Genomic DNA, 19,391 nt, shown 5'->3' with positions numbered 1-19,391 from the left:
GGGCCAGGAAGCTGGCCTTCATCACCGTTACTCAATAGTGTACTGGAAGTTCTACCCAGAATCTTGAGGAAAGAAATAAAAGGCATCCATGGGTGAATGGAAACATTAAAACCGTGTCTCTTCACAGAACATAGGTCACATCATCTTATATATAAAACTACCTATAATCAGCAAAGAAATTATTTGAGCTAATCAACTAATTAATAAGCAAAGTTATAGAACAAAATAGCAATTCATGAACATCTATCTTATATGCATACGCTGGCAAAAAATAATCTGAAAAAGAATTTATGAGAACAATTCCATTTTTAATAATGTCAACATCAATATTTAGGAGTATATTTAATCAAGGTACAAGACTTGTTTTTATGTATGTAAAGTTGTATGTTTGAAATGACTGGAAAGTCAATGACTTTTCAAAACATCCTGTATGTCAACAGCATGCCAGAAAAGCAGAGAAAACATCAAACTTCCATATAGAAGCCAAGCCTTACCCAGATCCAGTTCACCCAAAGTCCACATGTCATTTAGAGGCACTGTGGGAAGGTTATATTAGGAGCCGCTGTCCTCCGTGTTGTGGACGACCTGGATATGGTAGAAACAGTGGGATTTTTGAATTCCAATTTTCCACTTCATTCCACAAAAAAACTATTAGAACTAATAAATAAATTCAGTAAAGTTGCAAAATCAATACACAGAAATCAGTTGCCTTTCTAAACACTAATAATGAACCATCAGAAAGAGAAAGAAAGCAACCCTATTTACAACTGCATCCAAAAGAACAAAATACCTGGGAATAAAGTCAACCAAGGAGGTGAAAGACCTGCACACTGAAAACTTGAAGACATTGATGAAGACATTGCAAAACACACCAATAAATGGAAAGATATCCTGTTCTCATGGAATGGAACAATTAATATTGTTAAAATATCCATGCTACCCAAAGCAGTGGACACAGTGAATGCAATCCCTCCCAAAATTCCATGGTATTTTCCCCCAAAATAGAGCAAATCCTCCTAATATCTGTGGGGAACCACAAAGGACCCCAAATAGCCAAAGAAACCCTGAAAAAAGAGAACGGGCTGGAGGCATCTCCCTCCCTGACGTCAAACTCTGCTGAGAAGCTACAGTCACCAAAACAGTGTGGAACTGGCTCAAAACGGGCACAGGGACCAGAGGAACAGGACAGAGAGACCAGAATTCAACCCACACGGACGGGGTCGGTGAATTTATGACACAGGGACCAAGGACACACCAAGGAGCACGACACTCCCCACGATCAATGGTGCTGGGAAAACCGGACGCCCCCATAACTCATGCTGGCTACCCTGCACACAAACCTGACCAAAAACCCAGCTTTCCACGCCAAGCCCTCCCTCGCTCACACGAAGACGGACCCCCTCAACGGTCAGTCGCCCACAGGAAGCTTCTCCCCACTTTTCCTCACCGTCTCTTCACCTTTTCCTCAGGCATCACCTGGGTCCTCAGGAAGCCTAGTTCCCTAGTCAGCGTGGACGCAGCCCCACTTTGTCCTGAAGCCGAAACCCCAGCGAGTCCTGAGGAGACAGAGACCCAGCTCCTCTCAGCAGAGACGCTGAGCCGGGCGTCCTACCCGAAGGCCCCCGCCCCCGCCCCCGCGCCTGAGGAGGCTCAACTCCTCTCAGCTGACCTCACAATCCAGTGCGCAGGGAAGGAGCATGCGCTGTGGGTCAGAGAGGCGAACTCGGCGCCACCCTGTGGTCAGTGCAGGAAGTGCAGGCCGCGCCTCCCTCACAGGTCACTGGAGGCAGCGTGCCCTACTGACAGGACTGCTGAATCCATTAAACTGGAAATTCAAACGAAAATGGAGTCTCTATCCCAAAAGTTTTCTAAAAGTAGTTAAGGAACAATTAATTGGAAACCATTTGGAATGAAGTGAATGTAGATGCAAACTTTACAACTTATACCAAATTCACTCAAAGTTATTCAGAGGCAAATTTTATTTTAGTTTATAATTTATGTTTGGCTGCGTTGGGTCTTCGTTGCTGCATGTGGGCTTTCTCTAGTTGCGTCGAGCGGGGCTACTCTTCGTTGCGGTGCACGGGCTTCTCACTGCGGTGGCTTCTCTTGTGGGCGAGCACGGGCTCTAGGCGCGCAGGCTTCAGTAGTTGTGCCGCGCAGGCTTGGTTGCTCTGCGGCATGTGGGAGCTTCCCGGACCAGGGCTCGAGCCCGTGTCCCCTGCATTGGCAGGCGGACTCTTAACCACTGCGTCACCAGGGAAGTCCCCACAGACAAACTTTAAATACAAAACTATTCAAGGGGCTTCCCTGGTGGCGCAGTGGTTGAGAATCTGCCTGCTAATGCAGGGGACACGGGTTCGAGCCCTGGTCTGGGAAGATCCCACATGCCGCGGAGCAACTAGGCCCGTGAGCCACAACTACTGAGCCTGCGCGTCTGGAGCCTGTGCTCCGCAACAAGAGAGGCCGCGATAGTGAGAGGCCCGCGCACCGCGATGAAGAGTGGCCCCCGCTTGCCACAACTAGAGAAAGCCTTCGCACAGAAACGAAGACCCAACACAGCCAAAAATAAATTAATTAATTAATCAATTAAAAAAAAAGCTGTCTCTCAAATTTAACTTCCAGAATATATTCAGGAAAAACGCATACGCCCTTTTTGGCCAACCAAAGAAGCGGGCAATGCAAATCAACACTACAAAGAGGTATCACTTCGAATCAGAAAAAAGGACCATCCTCACAAAGGGTAAAAACCAGATATGCAGGACAAGGAGAGGAGAAAAGGGAGCCTTGTTACGCTGAAGGGGGGAATGTAAATTGCCAACGGCCACTCTGGAGAAGTGTGCTGTGTTTCCTGAAACATCTAAAAAACAGAGCTACAAAGCATAGGGCGCTTCCACTCATGGGCCTATATGTTGGAAAAACCAAAAATCCACAGGACGCAGGCACCCCGTTTACTGCTGCTATGTTTACAACAGCCTCGACTTGGGTACAACTTAATAGTCCTTGGAAGGAAAAAATGGTGAAAGAAAATTTGGTACTTAAGCACAACGGAATATTACTCAGCCCTGAAATCAATGAAATGAGGCCAGTTGCAGCAACTCAGGGGGACTTATGTATGGTCATTGAGAGTGAAATAAGTTAGACGGCAAGAGAAACTTATCATAAGATATCACTTATAAAGGGAATCTAAAAATCGCCAACCATGAACTGAATTACAAACAGAACACCATCACACATTTACAAAACACACTTATGGCTGCTTAAGGGGAAAAGTGTGGTGCGGTGATGCATAAACCAGGAGGTTGAAATTGGCACAGATACCGTTCCATACGCCAATAATGTAATCGCCAAGACATACTCATTGTTCAAGGAACTGGACTCAGCACACTCTATTCACAGAAAAAACATATATCTGACTACTAGAAACTAGAAAAGAATTTACTGATGTCTCTCTGGAAGTGACTCAGGTGGATGTACAGCACCAAGAAACACAACATTGCAAATCAGCTACACCCCATTATAAAAATTAATTATAAAAAAAGAAAGACAGTGAGAGAGAGAGGAATTCTTACAAAATTCAATCAGGGGCTGTGATGCAACTGGACTGACCACATCTACACTCACAGCTGAATGGGACGTAAGGCTGGACACCCTAACCCTAAACCCTAACCCTAACCCTAACCCTAACCCTAACCCTAACCCTAACCCTAACCCTAACCCTAACCCCTAACCCTAACCCTCTGTAATCAGCCAGTTGCACCTTTTTAGACATTCTTGGCCCCAGGCAGATAAAGGAGCGTGAGGGTCTTGCATTACCTCTAAGCTGTCCCAGAATCCAGGCCCTGGGGGTGGAGCCAGGATGGGGGTGCCTGGGCTCCTGACCAGCAGGTGAGAGGAAGGAGGAAGACCAGTCCTGAGGACAGAGGTTCCCTCAAGTCTGTGAGCCCTGGAGCCCTGATCGGATTCACCCCCAGTGGGGACATGGGTGGGGCCTGCAGTGGTTCTGTTTTCCACCCGGGCCCCTTTGATGAAACCATGGCAGCAATGGGCCCAGACGTCTCCTGGTGGTGTTTCAAACTGACACAGCAGTTTTACAAAGGAACAGGAGAATGAAGCTGAGCTCCTGACGGCCACTTCTTCTGGCTCTGAGTTGTTTCTGTCAGGCCCACAGACACATCCGTGGAGTCTGCTGTAACCCGCCTTCCCCCACCTGGCCTTTCCTCTCCCTCCCTGCGATGATTCCCGTGACATTTCCAGCCTGGACCCCTCTCGCAGGCCAGACGCCTCTGTCCAGTCACTGCACCCCCATCTCACCTTGGGGGCTAACAGGGCCCTCAGGGGACTGGGATCCTGCAGCTCCCCACACCCAGGAGCAGCCCCACCTTCCCTGGTTGTTGAGCTCAGGCACCGGGTGTAACCGAGCAGGACCCTATGGGGCCTTCCCAGGACAGAGCCCTCCCTCACATCCTCTGCTGTAGCTCCTCTCTGAAGTACCTGGATAACAGCATCTGATGCACGCTTCCTGAGTTGTTTTACAGACTTCTACCAGATGGAAGACATTAACTACTGTACTTGATGATCAAGAGCCCCCAGACCTACTGGCACCTAAGGATTGATACTGTTCACCACCCTGTTACCTCACCATCAACCAACCAGAGAATTGTGCACCAGCTGATCTCATACCCTGCGACCCCCTCCTCCAAATTCACACTAATTCCCCTCTACACCCACAGCCCTGGCCCAAGCCCGATCTAGTGCCTGGTTCCTCCATCAGGCCCTGACAAATCTCCCTGCCCCCACGGTGCGTCTCACATCCCACCCCAACGTGGTCTTTCTGAAGCATAAACGAGACTGTGACTCTCTCCCACATGTAATCCCCAAATGTTTCCCCACTTTCGCTAGAGTATCTGCTGGGAGAGACATCTGCCAAGGCCCTGAGAGTCCCCGGCATCCCTACTAGGCTGGTGGCTCCTGGGTTCCCTGATACTGAGCACCTCAGCAGGCCAGGCGAGATGGCACCAAACCCCAGAACTGCTCACCTCAGGATGGGGCTGGCACTGCCGCTGCCTGATCAAAGAGAGCAGAGAAGGGTTCCCCAACTGGGACACAGACTCTGCACGAGTGGCCTCTCCCTCGGCCATTGCAACACCTCCATGGGACTTGAGGGAAGGAAGGATGGTGGCACATGTTAGTTCCTAAGCAGGATGCTGTGGGCTCAGTTGTGTCCCCCAAAATTCACATGCTGAATCCCTAACCCCCAGGACCCCAGGATGTGGCTGTATTTGGAGATGGGGTTTTTAAAGAGGTGATCAAGGTAAAATGAGGTCACTAGGGTGGATCCTAATCCAATAAGACTGATGTCCTACAAGAAGAGATTAGGACACAGATAGGCACGGGGGAGACCATGTGAGGACACGGGGAGAAGATGGCTATCTATATGCCAAGGAGAGAGTCCTCAGGAGAAACACCTTGATCTCAGACAGCATCCAGGACTGGGAGATGTCTGATGTTTAAACTACCCTGTCTGGTATTTGTTATGGCAGCCCTGAGCAGACTCACACACAGGGTAAATCAGGTCTCAGACTGGACAGAACCCACTGTTCATTCCTCTCTATGTGAGTTACAGGAGCCTCAGGAACTGAGGAAGGGGTTCCCGAGGAGAGACACAAGATAGAAGATGTTAGGCATTAACATGACTGCATTCATGCTAATTATGCCTGAACTACATTCACACGAGATGGTTTTGTCCTATATGTACACCCACATTGGCACCTTCAGTCTGAACTGCAGATCTTTGGATTCACCATCTCCACTGAGACCATTAGTTTCACCTGCTGTGAACCACCTCCTATAGGATTTCCAGAACCACAAAGCATGGAAGAGCTCATGCTGATGTGTAATCACGTTTCACAGGACCCACAGACTGTGCGCTAGAGTCCGGGAGACCCCACCATGACATCCAGGTGGCCCCGCCATGGTGGAGCCACCCAGTTGCCCACCAAAACCCATTTTCCTTTTTCCTGCTCATGGCTACCCTGTACCTTCCAGCCTTCCCACCCCTTGCAGCTGGGGTCCAGTGTCTCGTGTTACCAAGGGGAAGTGGTAGAGGTGGTGAGGGCCTTGGCCAGCCTGCATCCTAGGATGGAGGGCATGGTGCCCACATGGTCACCCCACCCTGATGGTTGGAGCCCTCCACCCAGAAGCAGGGAAGAGAAACAAGGTGGACAGAACCTGGGCCCTGACACCCACCTGCCCTGGACTCTCACATGGAGGGGACAGAGACACCTTGAGCCTCAGTCCATTTTGGGGGGAACACTTTTTGTTCCAGTAACAAACCTTTGCCCTAAAAGCCAAGTTGCTTTACAAACTCCTCCCCAGCTGTCACAGAAAGTGAGGCTGAACCTCATCACACTTTTCTCAAACCCCAGCTCATGCTGAGACCACCACTCAGGTGACTGTGCTTCAGAGCAGCCCCTTTAAAAGATACCTGGAGTTCAGCTCCCCCAGCTCTGCCTTCAGCTTAAAGGAGAAGTTTCCTTGACAACCTTGACAAACCTGCTCAGTTTCCTTGACAACAAAGCTTTGCAGTCTCCCAAACTCTTCTCCTTCAAACAAGCCTCCTTCTAGGCTTGCTGCACCTAAACTGACAGTGCTGTCATCATGTGCCAGAAAGCGATTCCTCCAAGCCCGTAGTTATTGGTTACATGATGCTATTGATGATGAAATTCCAGAAGAGCCACCTTTGCAAGGTAACTGCTTCTGGACTTGGCACTAGGTCTCCTTCCAAGGACAGGATGGAGTGGCTGCTTTCACGGGCCTTATGGTGGAAGAGCTCACCTTCTGATGAAGCCAGGCCTTGATCCCTTCCTGGTGATTCCAGGGTCTTCATTCTCCCCAGACCCCCACCCACATGGCTGCTGTCTATGCCAGTCTAAATGGGACCTTGGTAATCTCCTAAAATGAGGGTTATATTATACGCAGATAATGGGTTGAATGGTGGCCACAAAAGATGTGTCCCCCCAGAACACATGAACAGGACCATATCTGGGAAAAGGGTCTTTGGAGATGTAGTTAAGGATCTCGAGGTGAGGTCATCTTGGGTTAGGGTGACCCTCAATCCCATGACAGCATCCTTATAAGAGACAAAAGAGGAGAGACACAGACACAGACTAGAAGCCACGTGAAGACAAAGGCAGAGATGGGAGGAATGCAGCCGCAAGCCTGGGGATGCCTGGAGCCCCCAGAAGCTGGAAAAAACAGAAAGAACCCTATCCTGGAGCCTCTGGAAGGACTTCAGCCCTGCAACACCTTGATCTAAGATATCTGCTCTCAGACCTCCCTGGTGGTGCAGTGGTTAAGAATCCACCTGCCAATGCAGGGGACACGGTTTGAGCCCTGGTCCTGGAAGATCCCACATGCCGCAGAGCAACAAAGTCCATGTGCCACAACTACTGAGCCTGCGCTCTAAAGCCCGCGTGCCACAACTACTGAAGCCCGCATGCCTAGAGCCTGTACTCCACAACGAGAGGAGCCACTGCAATGAGAAGCCCGCGCACCACAACGAAGAGCAGCCCCCGCTCGCCGCAACTAGAGAAAGCCTGCGTGCAGCAACGGAGACCCAACACAGCCAAAAATAAATAAACAAATTTTTTTAAATAAATAAATAAATAAAATATCTGGTCTCCAGGACTGGGAGAGGATGAATTCCCGTTGTTTTAAACCACCCAGCTTGTGGTCATTTGTTACAGAAGACACAGAACAGTCACACAGACCCTGCTCTGTAGGATCCTGGAAGTGTGGATGTCACTACACGCAGACAGAGGCTGGATTGCAGAACCCTTAGAGTCAGCATTGGGCCCTCAGAAATCCTAAAGCAGTGGCTGGACACCAGAATGTTGAGGGGTCAGTCGGAAGCCCATCCCTAAGGGTGCCGGCTGCACACGGCCTCCCCAGGTTTTTACGCCTGTACATGTTGGGGATAAGTATTTCCATCCTGATTCAGGACCTCTGATGTCACCCTTCACGTTGCTAATTAAGAACCCACTAGTTACACCGATGAAAACCCTATCAGGACACTTGCTCCAGTGGTAAACAATTCTGAAGTTGGTCAGAGGTGGGGAATTGCCTCACATGCAGCCAGCAGCCCCCTGACAAGGAGTGTTATTGCAAAGCTGCTGGACCGTGCAGAGGCATCTCTGAGTAAACGTTAACTGACCCCCAAGCCAGCTGCTCCTGAACCTTATCCACCCTTCCCAGGTAAAACACCTAAATATGTGCAAACACCTTACAGGCTGGATGAAAGGGCTTGGAGCCACGCCAGTGACAGCACGCTTGCTGAGTTAGCTCCTGCAGGCCATGCGGGATGGTCCTGGCCTGGATGCTTTTCTGAAAGCTTTCCATTTACCTGAGGTACCCCTCCTGTCCGGGCCCCCACTACCTTTTTCTTGCTTCCTCACCTCTGCCTGGGGAGAACTTCCAGTGGCAGGTACAGGCAACACATCCTCTTCCTTAGCAGGTAGCAGCCCGGCAACTCCTGCGGAAGGTCCAGCAGAGCCCCACTCAGAGCGGGTCACCCGCAAGGCTATGGCCCCTCACTCCCTCCCACCAGCCCAGCCCCACAGCCACTGACAGGGCAGGAAGTATGGCGTCAGGTAAGCTGCAAGTACTCTTGCTGCCTGGAGGAGGTGTTTATACAGACCTCAACTCAGGCACACCTGGGGAGGCCTGGCTGCCCAGCTCAGGCTGCCCAAGTCGGCCAATCCTCACCCATCAGGGGCTCAGAGTTGCAGAAAATGGGCCTTGTGCTGGCCAGGTCCAAGGAACAGCTGTGTGGTCCTGAGGATCAGGATAGACACGGGGCTGCAGCTCTGGCTTGTTTTCTAATCATTTTAACTGGCCCATAAGTGGGAGACAATTTCAAAAAGAGCCTCTCCTCACAAGAGGAATCCAGGAGTCAGGGAGAGGAGGGGTGGTGGGTGGAGACAGGCACCTGGTGCCCCAGATGCAGTAGAAGCCTCTGGAAGACCCAGTGGAGGGAGCCCGCACAGAGTAAAGCCCAGGGTCACAGACCTGTCCAGGAACTGCTGTTTGTTAGTTCAGGTCCTGCTCTGAGGTGCTCAGGGTCAGCTCTGACCAACAGGTAGGCTGGCGGTGGTCTGCAACGAGGGGTACATGCACGGTTCCTGTGTGCCCAGCCCTGCTGGGGTGCCTGCCCAGGTGAGCTCCATACCCGAGGAGGGGCCTGCCCACGAGAGCCCCGTGCATTGGGAGGGGTGTATGAACAAGCTCCCTCTCTTTGCAGCGGGCACAGAGTTGCTTAGGATGCAGATTAAAATCAGCCGAGGGCAGAGGTGAGGAGCAGGGTCGGGGGTCCTTCGGGTGTGGCCACCTAGGGAAGCCCACCTGAGTCCTGAAGTGCAGGGTTTATTGGGGTCTGTCACGTCAATGTGGGGACCACCATGTGCCTGACCTTGGCTTTCAGCCCCTGGGGGGGACTCAGGAAGCCCCACCAGGCCTCATGCCGTCAGCACAGACCAGCCTGGAGTGAGGCCCACGGAGCACGGACACTCCCGTCAGACTCAAGGTGACCTCTGGAGCCAGGAGCAGAGGCTCGGCCCCTCTGTGGGCAGGTGAACCCACACCGCACAGGGCCTGGTGCAGTGCCCGTTCCGTGGGGTCAGCATGGGTGCATGCGGGTCAGCCAGTGTCTGTGTGTCTCAGCCTGTGACCACTGACCACACTATCCTGCTCTGCTCACAAGAGCGAGGCCAATGGAGGGACAATGGAGACATGGGGTCAAAGCCGGGTCACGGTCAGGTGAGAAAGGGTCCGAGGAGCCCGAACACTGCTGCTCTTGGCTGGTGAGCTTGACGTCACCCTGTGGTCAGTCATGCCTTCCCACATCCCGTGGTAGGGCTTCCTTTCCTGCGTGCTGGGGAAGGGTCCTGCGTGGATGAAGCGTTTGGGAGCGTCTGGAGGGAGCCGGCACCTGTCAGCACAAGTGGTCCGAGGACACCAACCAAGGATGGGCAGGCATGGAAGCCCAGGGGATGGTCCTGCGTCAGCCCTGAGGCTGGACAGAGGCTGTGGAGCTGGGGGTGATGGCGGTTGTGACAAAGAGCTTACCACCCGACAGGAGATAGGCCAGCCGGGGCAGCACGGGGACGTGAACACTGTGCCCCACGGGAGGACGGAGAGACCAGCAGGCTCAACCACAGGCGTGAATATCCGGGTTGCTCTTTGCTGGCCTGAACCCGGCCCCACCCCCAGCGCCGCGAGCCCGGGCCCGCCCCCAGCGGCTGAACCCGGCCCCGCCCCCAGCGCCCGGGACCCGGCTCCGCCCTCGGGCCGATGCCCTCCCTCCAAGGCTGGGTCTATAAACACAGAGGCAGTCAGCTCCAGGTAATCAATGGATCAGTTTATTATCAGGTAACTTACAGGCTGGGATCGGGATTGGGGGACAACCGGAAGCATGTGCAGCTGCGCTCTGCATGGCCGCGGGGTCATTGGGACAATTTATAGTTAACGCGGGGGGTTGCTTGGAAACAGGACGTGCATTCCTAAGTCAAGGTTTATGAACGGGTAACTGGCCTCATGGGCGCCGGGAACACATCAGCGAAGGTCGTCCTTGTTTGGGGACTGACAGAGCATAGAGGCCACCTGATCCTAATGATTATTAAACAGTCTCTATTAACTAGAAAGGCCTTCAGGACAGAGAAGTAATGGACCACACGGTACAGTCCTGGCTAGGGTCAGCGAAGGACAGGAGGAGCTATACGGACACAGGACGGCGTCAGTCATGCTGACAGCCTTACACGGGGGACGCAGGGCTGGGGAAGGTGCAGGCTTGAGTCCCGCAGGGGCTGCAGAGAAAGGGACGCGGGCAGGACAGTGGGGCGGGCCTTGCACCTCGAAGGCACAGGGGTCGTGGCCCTAAGAAGTGACCTCACGCTTGCTCGTAGGGACCCCGCTGTGCAGGGTGGACACGCCTGTGTCCAGGGTCACGTCCTGCTGCTTTGGGACCTGACTGCTCAGACCTCTGCGTGACCTCCGCAGGCCGACCTCAGCGGGAGCATATTGTGTCAGGAGCCTCAGGCAGGACACATCCTCAGGGTTCAGGGAGGACCCCCAGGAGGCCTTGGAGGCCAATTCTGTTGGGGGAGGGGGCGGAAGGGCTCAACTCCAACCACCGTGGGGAAAGTGAGCAGGGCAGCGGGTGTCCCATGTGGATGGGGCGGTGTTATCAGCTCACCTAAGAAAATAACCTTTCAGGGCTCCTGTGCGTTATGTAAAAATCATGTTTCTACCATGAGGTTCTCAAATAACTGGAGGTGCTCCGGTCTTACTCTGCAGCCGTGCCCGTGTTCCAGCAGCGACCATGGACTGACGGCAGCACCGTCCACGTCACCTGGCAGGCCCCAGCCTCGGGCTGAGAGGAATCAGGCCACAGGCCCCGGCGTCCAGGGCTGCGGTCAGTCAGTCACCAGTGCACGGCCACCGGCCCCACGAGGCTGCTCACACTCGATGATAAAGCCGGCCAGCCCTCCCAGTGGATTCTGTCCTGCGCTGCCAGGGCCGCGTCTACACGTGGGCTGAGCCCTGGGTCCGCCTCTGGACCGTCCCGGTGTGGGGTCGTTCACGCCCTCCTTTACACTCCACGGTCCCCACATGGTCACCCAGGAACCACCTGGGCAAGCAGACGGGGTCTTTCAGCAGAAATGCGAGTTCCCTGGGGTGTCAAGTTGTTGATGTGATGAACGATGGTTTGTTTTTTAATTGTGGTAAGATATATGTAACATAAAACTCACCATTTGGGCTTCCCTGGTGGCGCAGTGGTTGAGAATCTGCCTGCCAATGCAGGAGACACGGGTTCGAGCCCTGGTCTGGGAAGATCCCACATGCCGCGGAGCAACTGGGCCCGTGAGCCACAACTACTGAGCCTGCGCATCTGGAGCCTGTACTCTGCAACAAGAGAGGCCACGATAGTGAGAGGCCCGTGCACCGCGATGAAGAGCGGCCCCCGCTTGCCGCAACTAGACAAAGCCCTCGCACAGAAACGAAGACCCAACACAGCCAAAAATAAATAAATAATAAATAAATAAATTTAAAACTATTAAAAAAAAACTCACCATTTACCATGAAAGTGGACAACTCAGTGGCATTTATCACGTTCAAATGTTGTGCAAGCACCACCTCTATCTGGTCCCAAAGCATTCTCAGCCCCCCAAAGGAGACCCCATCCCCATCCCCATGAGCAGTCACTTCCCATTTCTCTTCCCCTCCCCCAGCACCCGGCACCACTAACCCACTTCCCGTCTCTGTGGTTTTGCCTGTTCTGGATGTTTCCTATAAATGGAATCATACAGTTTGTGGTTATTCTGGGCTGGATATTTGTGTCCCCCCCAAAATTCACATGTTGAAATCCTAACCCCCAAGGTGATGGTATTAGGAGATGGGGCCTTGAGGAGGTGATGAGGTCATGAGAGTGGAGCCCCCATGAATGGAATCAGTGTCCTTATAAAAGACGCCCCAGAGAGCCCCCTGGCCCCTTCCTCCATGTGAGGACACAGTGAGAAGACACCATCTGCAACCAAGAACAGAGCTTCACCAGAACCTGACCATCCTGACACCCTGATCTCAGACTTCCGGCCTCCAGAACTGTAGAAAATACATTTCTGTTGTTTAAGCCCCCAGCCTGGTAGTTTGCTATGGCAGCCCAAGCAGACTAAGACGGCGTCCTTCTGTGCCTGGCTTCTCTCACTGAGCATCATGTTTTCAAGGTTCATCCAAGTTGTAGCCTGTGTCAGAGCTTCACTCCTTTTCATGGCTAAGTAATGTTCCATTGTGTAAATGGACCACATTGTGTGTATCTGTTCTCTGTTCACCTGTTGATGGTCACTTGGGTGGTTTCTACCTTTTGGCTGTTGTGAATCATGCTGCTATGAACATGCATGTACAAGTGTTTGTGTGGACATGTATTTTCCTTTCTCTTGGGTTTATACGTAGGAGTGGAATTGCTGGGTCATGTGGTGACTCCATATTTGACATTTTGAGAAACTATCAGACTGTTTTCCAAAACAGTGGCACCATTTCACATTCCCACCAGCGGTGTTTGAAGGTTCCAATTTCTCCCCTTGTTATTGACTGTCTTTTTGATTCTAGCACCTTAGCGGGAATGAAATGCTATGTCATAGGGGTTCTGTCAGCCCATCAGACCCTCACTCCTTTTGTATCAAGTATTTTGTGACACTCCCCTCACTTTCTGAAATCAAATGCAGAGGTAACATAATCTCTATACACATATAATTTAAATATAATTATATTTATGTGTGTATCTATGCAGTTATAGTTACAATACAGAGGAACATTAAAGGGAAATATATTTTAATGAAATAATACATAATTTAATAGGTGAGTGCTTGGCTTCAACTACACTAAGTAATCAGATGTTTGCTTGAATTTTTCTTCAATTTAGATGAAGAAAAGGTAGATAACATTCAACTGAATTCAACCTTTATATTTAATGTTTTTAAATGAGGGCAAATAGGCATCTTTGTATATAATTTGAATTACTGTTGTGACAGCAATCCTGGTGCATTTACTGGCAATTCAGAAACTCTGAGCCAGGAGATACGATTTTCTAAAATGTTGGAGAATTCTTGTTAAAGTTCTGAATAACTATGAGAACAAGCTTTCCTAGAATCACATCATTGTTATATTCCTGCATAATTTAGCATATCTTAAAGGCATACAGAAATAACTTGTGTGTAAAGTAGAACAGAGTCAGATTCTCGGCTCAGAAAATCACGAGCAGGTCCTTCCCAGGAAGGGCAGGGGGCACAGGGCAGCCCTTCCTGCAGGAGGCCTGGCAGCTCAGGGCACCGCCACAATGTGCCCTAGAACCCCAACCTTTGTGTCGAGCACAAATGCACCATTCCACGTGCACCTGGGAGAACCCAGCTGAGACCAGAGGCTCCCAAACAGGGACATGTGCCCCCCCCGTCCAGGGTACAGGAGAGTGCATGGTTTGGAAGGGGGTCACTTTGCAGCTGTCCCTGAAACTGGCCGGCCTGGAGCCCCTGCGTGCAGAGCAGCTCACGTGCAGAGGGACCCTGGTGCAGTCCCCTCTTCCTAGGACATTAAATCCTTAAGGCCCCATAAATGCAAGACGTCGTAACTTGGTTACCATAACAAATACAACACACAGGGCTACTTAAACAACAGACATTTATTTCTCACAGTCCTGGAGGCTGGAAGTTCCAGAGCAAGGTGTCAGTGGGGCTGGTTCCTGCTGAGGCCTCTCTCCTTGGTGTGTACACGGCCGTCTTCTCCCTGTGTCCGCATATTGTCATCCCTCTGTGTGTGTCTGTGTCCTAATCACCTCTTCCTATAAGGGCACAGTCATGTTGGAGTATAGCCCACACTAGTGACTTCATTTTACCTTAATCACCTCTTTAAAGACCTTGTTCTCTAAACACAGTCCCATCCTGAGATCCTGGGGGTCAGGACTTAACATGTGAATTTTGAGGACATGATTCAGCCCACAGCAGGCACATGCCTGGAACACAAGACCGCCTGCCTTTCCTGGCCCAGGGATGTTTGTGTTAAGGGCAAGGACAGGAGATGGGGCAGGTGGCCTCAGGGGAACGCAGGAAATCAGCTGTGGGTGGAGCCAGGACAGTTCTGCCACTCGTGCCTCGTCTATCCTCCAACCACATGAGAACCACTGCCCCCGAGTGGGAGCCCACTTGGACAAGGTGTCTGCAGCGCTGGTGAGAGGGGTGAACACAAAAATGTGTCACTTTTTTAATACAAGCAGTTCTTTTCAGCTTTTCTCTACATGAAAGGAAAGATCCCAGGAAGGTCAGGACAGGATGGGTTGTCAACCGTCATGCTGTCCGGGGCTGCGGCTGTTCCCTGAAGCAAGCGCTCTGTGACTTTTTCCTGGTGGGCGTGCTTTCCTGGAGCAGCCAGAGCTTCTTTTGTTTAGCTTCATGTGTGGCTGGTCCTCATCAAACCTTAGAAAATGTCTATAACTTTCTATTAATAGAGTATCTATCTGTACACTGTTCTATTAATACAGTGTGTTCTACCTGCTGACCTGATCTGCCCTGCCCCACCCCCAGTAAATACCTTTCTACTGCCTTGAAGTTTGACCGTGATAAAGTCACTGAAGGCATTTTTAATCTTTATGTCTTCTTAGTTACTTATTCTGAAGCTAAAAACCAAAGTTTGATACAGCCACTCCCCACACTTGCATGTACATTTCCAGAAAATGCAAAGTAATCTGTAGTGACGGAAAGCAGATCCAAGTTTGCCTGGATTGGGGAGAGCAGGAGGAAAGTTCTGGGGATGAAGGTATGGATGAAAGAAAAATTCATATTTTAAGGCAAGACAAGACAAATTAAAAACATAAGCTTTTTCTCTGCCCTTTGGCCTCCTCCCTCCCCACTAGTATGCATGTGCATTTGCATTATGTGTTCACCTGACCTCCCCAATGACAGAAATATCTGCTCACCCACAAAAATTAATTTTTCTCCTTCTGGCAACAGCCATGTAACTCTTTATAAGGTAGCATTCCTTTCCTTATCCTGTAAGGGGTCACAATAGCCCACCACTCACCTTGTACGTGCAGACGTCTTTGGATGGATAAGGTCACTATATCATTTCCCTTAAAGATAATGATTGGTGCAGAACAGACTGGTCAGACGACCTGGGGAGATACCGGGCTGCACCTAAAAGAAGCTCTTAGCTTAAATACTTACTTATGACTTTATTAAAGTCACTAGCTATATTACTTGTATTCTGCCTATTTTACAAGATTTTTCTTTCTTGCATTACCAAATGTGTGATTGAGCCTCCGATAAAAATAATGATGACTACGTGACCTAAAACAATTGTCAAATACATAGTTCTATAAGATCAGTGATTGTAATAGTGTAACTCTAGATATGGGAAGAAGCCACAAGAGGGAACCATTTCCTGGACCAAAGCAGACTAGTAGGACAGGCGCCCTAGAGGCTTTGGGCTACTGTTAACAGGGCCCAGTCCAGTAACAGCACACTGAGTGGCCTATCAAGGAAATCCTCGCCTGACCTGGGAATGAGCATTCCTAGCACCGTGGGATAAATTGGTCACTAAATGCCTCCCAAACCTTGGTCAAAATTAAGACCAAAAGGGAGGGGTTGTAACATAAAGAATGTTGCCCACCATCCAGTTCTACAAGAATTGTCATCAACCACCACAGTCGCTGACTTACAGGACACCCTGAAAGGAATTCAGACAACAATCAGGATGAGGCACTTTGTGCCCTGGGAAAACTGGCAGAACTGGCCCTCAGAGAGTTCTATATTTTCAGGAGAAAATTTTTCTGAACCTGGATTCTTGCCTCCTCCCACACTTAGAAAAGCACTAAAACCATTAAGGTATCTGTCCCTCGTGAATAGCAGTAACCTCCTACCAAGCCGTGTGCTTGGCTGCACGTAGCCCTTCGTCAGAATCACACATAGGCTGCCCTCCCCCCTTACCTCTTCAGGACAGTCCTCAGACCTTTCTGAAAAACTGTCTCCTGGGTTATAATCCTCAGGTTGGCTCGAATAAAAATTTCCATTTCTTTCTTAGATTGACCATTGATTAATTTTTCATTGACAGTATAATCATTATCTTGATGGGGTACATGTGTTTCAAAACCTATCAAATTGTACACTTTAAACATGTGCATTTGTCGTATGTCGATTACACCTCGATAAAGCTGTTAAAGTATCCCAGAGTTTTAGGTAATAATGCATCATTGCATGTTCAGCGGCTTAATGAGAAGTGACATTTTGATCTCTCCTGTTTTTGTGACTTAAATAGGAACCAAGTTCACCCCAGCTCCATCTTATTCTGATCTCGGTGGGGCTGCTGTTTGTCTGCAGTTTGCCTCTCATCAGTTTGGTGAGCCTCCTCTCAACACAAGCACACACTTCTTGCAGTGCACATTGAAATGAGTCTTGACTATCAGAGAATCCAACCAGGCTGGTGGGCCAAGCAGGGAGGATGGACATGCCAATCATCTTCCACAAGCAGAATAAGCTAAATATGCAGATTTGAAGAAAATGCACTTAAAGCACATCCTGAAGTAAGAGCCCTTTATTAAAATGAAATACTACATGTACAAAGGCAGAATAAGATGGACATTGTTGCAACTTTCCTGGGCCATCAGGTTAAGCAAGACTTTCTCAGTGAAAGAGTAGCTGGTCAAATTGACAGTTGCTCAATTGCTGAGCCTGATGAAGGCTTTGTCCTGCTTCCTAGACACTAAGAAGGGATTCTCATAAATCCTCTTGAAAGTTTCTCATGGTTTGCTTTCAACAAGATTGAAATAAAAGCTAATGACATCGTCAGCTGATAGATTACCAAATCTTTTGTGTAATATTTAGGTAGGTAATTGGGAAATAATTGAAAGAGTAAGTGACATTTTTAAAACAAAACTCCCACTCTTATCTGAACAAGGTGTCTCAGTGCTAATATGTAAAAAATACAAACTAGGAATAGATCCAATTATTGAATCTTTTCTCTTCCTAGCAAATAGTCATGGTCATCCTTGAATACATATAAAAAATAAAAGGGAAAAGTCACATTCATTCTATTAAAAGATAGGTTTCCAAAAAGCATTTATCTTTAATAATTATAAAAAATGTATAATAATATATATACTGTTTTAATGAGTTGGAACTACTTGTAATAACAATTAAGAAAAAAATGTAACCCTTAGAACTCTATGGTCATAGTAAATAAAACAAAAATTTAATTATCTATTTATAAACATGGATATGCTGGGTAGTCAGTGAGACTTCTAGGCATCAAAGTCCATTGCTCTGGAATAACAGTCTCTGAGTGATGTGGAAAGAAAAGACAATTTCAAATAAAAAAAGAACAGGAAGTTGGTCTGAGACGTTACATCCTGTGTGATTCCAACCAAATGACATATTGGGAAGGGCAGCTTACAGAGACAGTAAGAGGATGGTGTTGCCAGGGGCTGGGGGCATCAAACGGGCAGAGCACAGAGGATTTTTAGGGCAGAGAAATACTCTGTATGATACTATAATTGTGGATACATGACATTATGCATTTGTGTATATATATATGTATGTGTGTGTGTGTGTGTATATATATATATATATGGTGATGTATACACACATACATGTGTAAAATAACTCAATAATCAATAGCCATACATATGTCCCAATAATACATAGCCCAGTAGAAGACTGGGCCAGTCATAAACAGCATTTCACAGGAGAGCAAACTGAATGGGCCAGTCGACAGCGGTGAGAAGGTCCTCAACACGTGCCTTGTCCTACGTGGTCTGAGATCCCACATGGCTCTCCTTTCACCCACCGTGTTGGGGGAAGTCGAACAAGAATGTCTGGCCCTGTGTGTCTGACATGCCTCCACTGGCCCCCCGGATATGGGGCTCCTGGTGGGGGAAAACGCAGCCCCTCAAGTCCTTCTCTTTGGTCTCAGGTGCAGGGACCACCTCTCTGTGGGCCAGATGCCTTGGCACAGAGCAGCCGCTGGTGGGGGTGGCCCCCGCTGAAGCAGCTGAAGAGGAAGGTCACCGTCACCATGGAGGTGACCCTCTTCAAGAAGTACTTGCCCAGGGGACGTACTCTGCACAGGTGCAGCCACTGAGGGGGGCACAGCTGGGGACATGGGAGCTGCTGGGGCATGTAGTGGGGGAGGGATGCTCCACACCAGGCAGGGTCGGTGGCTCGAGCCTGTGGCAGCACCGCAGCCCTGTGGTGCCCTGCCCGCCAAGATGCCACATGAGCCTGATCACGTGTGTTTGCACCACTGGCGCATCACATGCACCTGATCTCTCACACATGTGTGCTCACTGCTGCCTCCACATGTGCCTGATGTCAGGCACACGTATGCTCACCTGCTCACTGCAAACCCATCACATACACTTAATCATACACCATCTCACTGCTGCCTGTCACCCCCAGACCACATAGGTTGAGTCCTATAAGGAGGACAGAGTTGCCCAGCTGGACTTCATCAGCTGGTCCACTGCTGCAGCTGTGAACTGGAGCCTCACGTGGGTGCTTCCTGGCATCCTTCACACTCGGGTCATGAGTTGCACTCTCCTGCCCAGGTCAGTTTCCAAAACCAGGAGGGCTCAGATCTCTTCTGGGGGCTGGCTTAGGTAAGGGGCTTGCTTGTTTTCTGGGCAACATTATCTGTTATCTCAGAGTGAAGGGGGATTGTGTACCCCCCAGGGAAAAAGACATCCATGTCCTGACCCCAGGGCCTCAGGACGTGACCTCATTTGGAAGTAGGGCCTGGTCATGTAAGTAGGTAAGACAAGGGCATTAGGGTGGCCCCAATCCTGTGTAACTGTGTCCTTA

General features: G+C 49.9%; 1 long non-coding RNA gene across 1 annotated transcript; it reads right to left on the bottom strand.

Moving 5' to 3' along the window:
* Positions 1-435: 435 nt before the first annotated feature.
* LOC118888742 lies at positions 436-16,866 on the bottom strand. Its single transcript, XR_005018359.1, has 3 exons — positions 16,856-16,866; positions 12,627-12,632; positions 436-585 (listed from the first exon to the last, which is right to left on the bottom strand). It is a non-coding gene; the product is annotated as an uncharacterized LOC118888742 (long non-coding RNA).
* Between the last annotated feature and the right edge of the window lie 2,525 nt (positions 16,867-19,391).

Source organism: Balaenoptera musculus, chromosome X, assembly GCF_009873245.2.
Source record: "Balaenoptera musculus isolate JJ_BM4_2016_0621 chromosome X, mBalMus1.pri.v3, whole genome shotgun sequence".
Classification (NCBI taxonomy): domain Eukaryota; kingdom Metazoa; phylum Chordata; class Mammalia; order Artiodactyla; family Balaenopteridae; genus Balaenoptera; species Balaenoptera musculus.
The sequence above is the reverse complement of the archived record's forward strand: the minus strand, read 5'-3'. Positions and strand labels throughout refer to the sequence as shown.